The sequence below is a fragment of the Chenopodium album genome, chromosome 6 (genome assembly GCF_948465745.1).
Source record: "Chenopodium album chromosome 6, dcCheAlbu1.1, whole genome shotgun sequence".
Lineage (NCBI taxonomy): Eukaryota > Viridiplantae > Streptophyta > Magnoliopsida > Caryophyllales > Amaranthaceae > Chenopodium > Chenopodium album.
In genome coordinates, this window is record NC_137839.1 from 42177638 (window position 1) to 42186335 (window position 8698).

An 8698-nucleotide genomic window follows, 5' to 3' on the forward strand; every position below is an offset into this window, starting at 1 on the left:
TCAAGTGAGGAAGAACCGCAACTAGAGGTACAAGCCGGAATGGGAGAGAATCCGAGAGTGGCATTGAAAGGATTGGGGATTCCCGGTGCATATAGATTTGAGAGTGGATTGCTCCACCAACAATACCGACAAGTGATTTTGAAATAAGGCCGGCTATGATCACTTTGATAGAGAGGCGACAATTTAGTGGGGCAAAGCATGAAATCTTGCTAAATCATCTCAAGGAGTTCGAAAAATATTTCAATACTATCATAGTGTACGGAGTTTCCCGAAAATTCATCTTCCTAAACTCTTTCCCTTTTCTCTCATAGGGCGTGCTTTGGAATGGATAGACAAGGAGGTTAAGCTGAATTCTCTAAAGACATGGTACTAGGTTACCATGGAATTTCTATCCTTTTTCTATTAACAAAAGAAAACGGTGGAGGCTAGAGCTTTGATTCAAGGTTTCAAACAAAAGCCAAGTGAGAGCATCTATGAAGCGTGGGAGAGATATAAAGATTACCTAAGGGAGTGTCCTTACAACAGAATTCCAACCTATCAAATTATTCAAATTTTCTATGAAGGCCTAAGTCCCCAAGCCAAGTCATGCCTTGATGGGGGAGCGGGAGGTCCCATCATGAATAGGACGGAAGAAGAAGTGGTAGATATCATTAAGGATGTTGTGAGGTACTATAGAGATTGGCAAGATGGTGAGAGGGATTCAACTAGTAAGAGTAGCTCTTCGGTGTACTCGGTTAATCATCTAAATGCAATCAACAATCTCTCCTCACAAATGACGAAGTTGGGGATGGAGGGGATTGCAATCAGGGAAAAATTGGAGAGTTCTTCTTCCCAAGCTCCAAATCTTCCTTCCCAATTTAAGGGGAAAAGTACTCCTTCTAACTTCCTTATTCTAGTAACATGCCTAGTGGTTGTTTGTTTTGTGATGTGTGTGGTTCATATGATCATGATGCTAGTAATTGCTCTCATGCTTTTCCGAATGGTAATGATGATTTTGATAACAATGAGAGTGAACATGTGAACTATGTGTCAAATAAAAATAATGTGCAAATGTTTGATAATTAAAGGGGTCAATGGAATAGGAATTACCAAAACCAATGTAATTTTAACAACTATAACCAAGGTGGTGGTTATAGGAACCAAGGGAACCAAAGTTCTCGAGGTAACTTTTACAATCAAGGTTATAATAACAAAAATCAAAACCAAAATTATTGTAATCAAAACCAAGTTTATGGAAATCATAATCAACGTAGTGGTAACTATAATCAAGGTTATGGTCAAAATCTAAATAGGGGTAATTGAAACTATCAAGGTAGAGGCAATTTTCAAAATAATGCTTAAAGAGGCCCTCCACCCGGATTTGCTCCAAAGACTCAAGGTGATAATTCCTATTCACAACCATCTTCCTCTTGGACTAATTTGGAGGAAATAATTGAGGATCAAACAAAGTTATTGAACAATTACATGGCCGTAAGTTACAAGAAATTCAATGAAATGATGACTCATAATAATATGCTTGAAAACCAAATTTTTCAACTTGTCAATGCTTTGAAAGACCATGCTAGTCCTTCTTTTTTACCTTCCCAAGGCTTAGATCCCAAGAGACACGTGAATGCTATTATTACAAGGAGTGGTAAGGTTCTTTAGGAGAGTTTTCCTAAGAAGAGTGATACTAAGGAAGTCCCCAAGGTGGTCTTGGTAGAGGATGACAGAGATGGTGAATCTTTGAGTGAGGTTGTTATTGAGACACCTAGAGAGGTGAGAATAGAGAAAAAATTGTGAAACCCAAGCTTCCATATCCACAAAAGTTCATGAGACACAAGCTTGATGAACAATTTGGAAGATTTATTGATATGCTTAAGAAACTTCACCTTTCTCTACCATTTACCAAAGTTGTCACCCAAATGCAAAACTATGCAAAATTCCTTAAAGAAGTTTTGAGTGGGAAAAGGACTTGTGATGTTGTGGAGACGGTCAACTTGACCGAAAATTGTAGTGCAATTATAATGAATAAGATGCCACCCAAGTTGAAAGATACCGGAAACTTCTCTATCCCTTGTGCCATTAACAAGATGCAAATTTATAATGTCTTATATGACTTAGGAGCTACTGTTAGCCTAATGCCATAATCAGTTTATCAAAGACTTGAGTTAGGGGAACTTTTGCCTTCTAAAATTACCTTGTAATTGGTTGATAGGTCAATTAAGATTCCTAAGGGGAAGGTAGAGGATGTTCCTTTGAGAGTAGGGAAGTTTGTGATTCCGGTAGATTTTGTGGTTCTTAAAACGGATGAAGATTCTACCATTTCTATTATTCTTGGTAGACCTTTTCTTGCTACCTCGGGTGCCATGACTGATGTTAAGAGTGCAAAAATTTCCCTTAAGGTAGGAGATGAGGTCATTGAATTTGACTTGAGAATGAAAGCATGAAGTATCCATGTTCTTCTTTAGAAAATTACATGATAATTGATTCTCTTGATCTTGTTGTGTCTTCTATGCATGAACATTTGCTCACTTCTAATGATCCTCTTGAGAATGTTTTGTTGAATAAGGATAAAATAGGTGCTCCAACCAAGGAAATGATAATGTGTGAGGATTTGCTACATGGAAACATCGAGGAAGTTGATGACCATATGTGCATGAATATCTCAAGCCAAGATTCTTTGCAAGATACCACTTCAAAGGAAGGTAAAGATGTACCAATGGTTGAGCTGAAACCTCTTCCATCACACCTTAGCATTAAGGAATCAAGATGGAGCGGTCCCCATTTTGCCAAGAGTGTTTTTCCAAATGGTTATGTAGAGGTCTCAATGATAGATTCTTCTTCTCCATTCAAGATCAATGACCATCGTCTCAAGAAGTATTTCAACGGTGCTTTTGTTGGCTTTGTTCACTCATTGTTTCTCCGACAACCACCTTAATTGGTGGAGGACGTCGAGATATGACGTTAAACAAGAGCTACCCGAGAGGCAACCTGATTTTCTAACCTTTTTATTTTTATTTTATAATTTCCTATATTTCTTCTTGTGAGACCTTTTCTTATTCTTTTTATTTCTGTTTGTTCTCTAGATCCTAGGTACCATGAGATTGGATCCGAGAAAATTTGCAACAATTTTGGTGTTACTTCAAGATTTCATGAGGTTTGGTTAAGCTTAGAAGAAGGAGTTCGTTAGGGTTATATGTTATCGTGTTTGCATTTCCATTGATTTTTATTCATGTTCAAATATATTTTGGATAGTTTTTTATGAAAATTTTGAGTACTTGATAATGACACTCGATTGCGACGGTGAGAATGCGAACACGATAGCATAATTAAGGGTGTTTTCTCTAACCTTTTGCTAAATTCTTGCCGGATTTTAAACAAATTTGATCACCCTATGGTGCGCACGCATACCTCACCCGCTTGCACGCACTATAGGGGTCGGAGATTTTGGCATAATTTTTAGCATTAGGTAATGAATTTTAGAGCCCTCCCGAGCTGCATGTGGTGCGCACACACCATAGGGCCTACCCGCGGGCGCGGGCTGGATGGCCGCAGGCCTGGGCGTCAACATCTCAAAACCTCCAAATATCGAGCAGGAACTCTCCGCGGGATTGTCGCGGACTACCCGCGGGCGTGGCTTTCTGGTGCATACGCACCATGGGCCTGCGCGAACGCACCAGCCGCTAGCCCCTTATAAACTTTAATGCACCCCCCCCCCCCTTATTCCTCCATCTTTCCAACCTTCAATCACTCCTAAAACCCTATATCATCTCTTGAAAAATCAAACCTATTTCACCTCTTTTGTTTTCATTTCAACATCAATTATAATTAACACATCAAAATTTTGAATTTAAACTCTAAGAATTTCAGATTTTCTAACCCAAATTCAAAAATTTTGGGGCTTTTTCGAATTCTTGAAGTTTTGTGTTGAGGTTTGGAACTAGTCTTTGGGTGTTCTATTTGTTCTTACATCTTCATTTTGGGCAATTTGCAAGTATTTTAAGGCTTCATTGAGGTATAATTTCTTATTTTCTAGTCATTTTCTTCCTCATTGTTCAAGCTTGAAACCCTTGATTTGCTTTCATGGTAGAGCTCCATTGTTAGTTCTTTTAACTTGTAATTTATGTTGAATGATGATTGAGTGTTGAATTGAAGCTTTTTCATGATAAATTTGTATAATTTGATTGAATACTTGAATCACCATTGTTGGTCATTTTCTCTCTCATGGGTATTCTTTATGATGGTTTTATCTCTTTGATAATTCAATGCTTGAGATAATTTTGCTCAATTTGATTCATGATTTGGTCTCTTATGATTAATTTTTCCATTAATCTATGCTTACTTGCTTCAAATTCATGATTTTGTATTAATGGCATTGTTCATATGTAGCCATCTCTTGCTTCTATTTTGAGATAATTTCATTTGTGCTTGATTCTTGAGCAATTACTTATGCTTATTCTTTAAATATGACAATGTTAAGTTTTGCTCATGAGTTCTTTTCCTTCTTGTAGATGGCTCCACTCCGTCACAAGAAGCGGGCAAGATCAAGTTCAAGCAAACCTAGGCATGTTTTTCCACCTCCACCCGGGGTTGAAGAAACATACGTCATTGAATTTTCTAAAGAATCACATTGGGATCGTTTCAAGCGTTTATCCAATAGGAATCTAAGACCAAAAAGATTCTACGATCAAGCAACAACAAAGTTTCTCGGAATAGATGAGGATGTTCGCCTTGTTGTAGAGGGCCTTGATCTTCTAGAGTATTTGGATTTGAGTGCCTCTACTTATTCTAGGGTGACCTATGAATTTCTTTCTTCTCTTGAAGTTGTCCAAGAACCGGGTGCAAATCCCTCAAGATTTTTTACTTTCCAACTTTTCAACAATGATCACACATTGACGGATTCTCAACTATGTTCATATTTCACGTTTCCTTGGGTCGAGGATGCGGATCATTGTATCTATCCGGCACATAGTAAAATGGCAAGTGATCATGGATATGATGATCAACGTTGGTGGAGAAGTATCTCGGAGGAAGGAAATTATGACCCTCAAACTTCCAAGTCCGCTTCCGTGATTCATCCGGCTATGCGGTATTTCAACCGTATCCTTACTTACGCTCTTTGCTCCAAGGACTCTTTGGGATCTATCTCCCGAGAGGAGCTTTGTTGGTTGTGGATAGCCGACCAAAACGACTTTGAGATTGAGGTGGTGGATTTCACGGAGCATTTAATCAATCGATTCTTAGATATCCGTGATGGAGTTAGCCTATCGGGGTGCATCCAATTGGGAGGGATGATTTCTATCCTTGCTCTTTGCATTAATGATGATTATAAGACTTTGTTATATGATCTTCCCCCAATTATCGATCCTCGAGAAAAATCTCCCTCTCATTTCCTCAACATCTCCGCCCTTTTGAACCAAAAGATCCTCGATTGAACTAGAAAGGATGATGTTTTCATTTGGAAAGTTTCCTAGTTTAAGGAATGGTTCCTAATCCCATGTAAAGAGGCAACTACCCGACCTGAGGAGAGAGATTCTTGTCTTGGAGGCCCCAAGGTGCGTGATATTGATCCTTCTATTCGATGACGGACGAACCTTACAAGAGGCCGCTCAACAAATGCCTTCTCAATGAATGCTCATTCTCTTCCCCCGATTGAATTGGGAGGTATGCCTATTCTTTCCCCCTTTCCTAATCCTTCTACTTTTGATTTGTCAACCATTCATGCCAAGCTTGATTCTATTACTAATGTGTTATACTCCATACCATCTATGCAACACCCTTATCTTGGGTATGACTATTATATGTATCAATTGTACGATTTGCATGTTCGGAGGGGGAAGATCGAGCCCTATGTGAATTACCCGTATCTCCCGGGCCAATAAGGACCTGTCCCTCAATGGGAGCCTTTTGATCCTTATGTGGGTCCTAGGCCTTGCTACCCTTATTAGGAAGGCTCTCATGTTCACCCTAGTTCTATAATAGGCACGACCCCGGTAACTTACGACTATAGGAGGCCCGGTGGTTCTGACTATGCATATGATCCGACTAATCCTTCGCCTTTTCCAGACCCCGAGACTTTGGGTAGATGGGGTAGGTCGGGTGAGCCGGTCTTATATGATTGGTTTCATTATTATGAGGTTGATAAAATTAGGAGGGAAAGTAGGTTAAGGGGTAAGGCTCCCATGGAGGTGAGCGAGATGGCCAGCTCTGGTCATATGATGGGGGTCAATGAGGGGAGTTCTCAAATTACCCCTTACCATAGTGCGGAGTGATATTTCCATGGCTACCCCTCTTCTTATGTGCTTTATATGATGTTTCTTTGTTGCCTATATGTTTTTAGGTTTAGAGTTAGGAGGGTAGTCCATTTTGAGCTTGGGGGTGTTTTATGTCGTTTGTTGTTGTGCTTCACTGTTTCCCCCTTGCTTTTATAGTTCATTCTTAGTCTCATATGCTTCTGGTATTGATCTCTGTGTCTTTTGGTTTTATGATGATGATGTTGTACTTCTGCTGATCTCTCTGCCCGACATTTGATCTTGTTATTTCTTTCGCATATCGTTGTCTGCTGTGTTTCTCTCTGTCTCTGTTATGATGATTCTTGATGATGATGGTTTGATATCTTGTATACTGATACTGTTTCAGTCTGATGATTCTGCTTCCTTTACTCATTTGATTCTATTCTTGTTATTATTATTATTTGCTTTTTCTTTACTTTCATGCATTCTATTTTCTCTTTTCTTCTTTTCTTCTGCATTGAAGTTACTAACAATTTTTTTGTATATAGTTCTTGATTTCTCACCGTGCTCTATTGCTTATGCTTTGGATTTTGACGACTCGTAAAGGTGCTCTTTCGCCTTGTTTTATGTAGCATAGCTTTGGTTCCCGGTGAGATCTTTCTATTTCTCTTCATTACCTTTCTTGGATGCTTAGTTTAGATTATTTTTAGGATGAGTTGATAGTTCGAGGATGTTTGTCTTGTAACACCTAGCGTGTTTGGGGTCATTGGCGTTGTTGCCGAATGACCGCTTGTTTAACGATTTGGTATTACTTGTGATTGCTTTCATTCTTGTGCTTTTCTCTCTTTATTTTGATTTTTTGTCCTTTTCTTTCTTTCAAATAAATTTGTTTGCATTTTTAAGGCTATACTTTTCTTTTTGCTTGTTTAGCTCTTATCTTTGGACATTCTACAATTCGGAATTTTGCCTTTGAATGTATGCTTTCCTATGTTTTTATCGGTGTGCATGTTTTGAGAGTATTCACGGTTGACTCTATGATAGGGTATGCTAAGGTAGCAGTTTAGACCTTTTGGGGCCTTGAAGCCGGATTCTTTTGGTTTGAAGTAAGATAGAGTTGCTTCCATTGGTGGATTTGAAAACTTTAGTAAGTTTTTGCTACAACCGTGTGAGGAATTTTCTTTTTCAAGCCTTCATCATATTTTAATTGTGCGGCATGGATCCTTGACATTTTCATATCTAATCTTGAATCTTGACTCATAATTCACAAACACGAGACTTAACAAACTAAGATGGACAAAGGCAACTTTTTGGGGTGGTAATTTTTTATTTCTAGGATTTTCTTTCTTTTTAGTTCATTGGGTTTACATTTGCCTTCTTGCTATCTATTTGAGCCTTTCCCCTTCTTTTCAAGCCACATCTTTAGATCTTTGCGCCTTTTGTTTCTTTTTGTTCAATTTTTTGTTTTTGTGAAGCAAATGGTCATGTTTTTGGAGTTTGTGGTCTAAAAAGTTGGATATCGGTTTTATTTGTAAGTAAGCTCATCTTTTGTATATATTGTGAATAATAGCAAGTGAATAAAAGAAAACCCGGCTTAAGTAAAAAAAAAAACCGGGAAGGACATAATAAATGCAAAATTGAAAAAGCCGTCCAAAGTTAAAGAGGCAAGGACAATTGCTTTGAATGAAATGGAAATTCACAAAAAGAAGTGAAAATGAAAAAATTCAAAAATATTTTGATGTGATTCTTTGCCCTTTTCAAGCATTGAGGACAATGCTTCCTTTTAGCTTGGGGGAGAAGCATTTACGCTTTTTGTATATATGCTTGTGGATATAGCTTTAAATAAGATTGGGGTTTTAGTTTGTTTTTTTTGGTAACTACTTGATTTTGATTCTAAGAAAGGGCCCGTTCTTTGCTTCACTATTAGGGATACCATAAAATTTTAAATTTTAGGCCTACCCTTAACATTTTGCCATTACGTTACAACCTTTGGGAAAGTCCTTTCAACCTAGTGGTTGAGTCATATACCGAGGGAGGGCATTATGAGTTAAAACCTAAGGAAAAGGGATGGAAGGTCAAGATGTCGAGAACCCTCAAATTTTACTCTCATTCGGTTCCTTCGAGGAACCATAGAGACAGTTACTAGGGGAAGATTTAAAGCCATTGGGAGAACGCGGTTAGATTTGTTGGGATGAAAGTGGATTGCACCTCATTAGTTCTCTAAGCTTGGCATACCTTATGTTTCAATCAACCGTTGATATCTTGAAGCATGCATACCCATTTCATATAGAAAAGTTATCTTTCACTTGCATTTGACCGTTTGTGAAGGTCCTTATCAAGAGCTATTTGTTAGAATTTTTTATTTACTTTCTTTTCTTTTTAATACTTTTGCCACATTTTATTTCAAAGAGTTATGAGTTAAGCTCTTAGGAAACCCTTACGAGACCTCACTCGTCCTCATAGGCGACTTTAGGGTTTAAAGGGCT

The 8698-nt window shown here is 38.3% G+C and overlaps 1 non-coding gene across 1 annotated transcript; it reads right to left on the reverse strand.

The window, feature by feature from the left end:
• Positions 1-422: 422 nt before the first annotated feature.
• LOC145637511 (small nucleolar RNA R71) lies at positions 423-528 on the reverse strand. Its single transcript, XR_014114286.1, has one exon. It is a non-coding gene; the product is annotated as a small nucleolar RNA R71 (small nucleolar RNA).
• Positions 529-8698: the final 8170 nt, after the last annotated feature.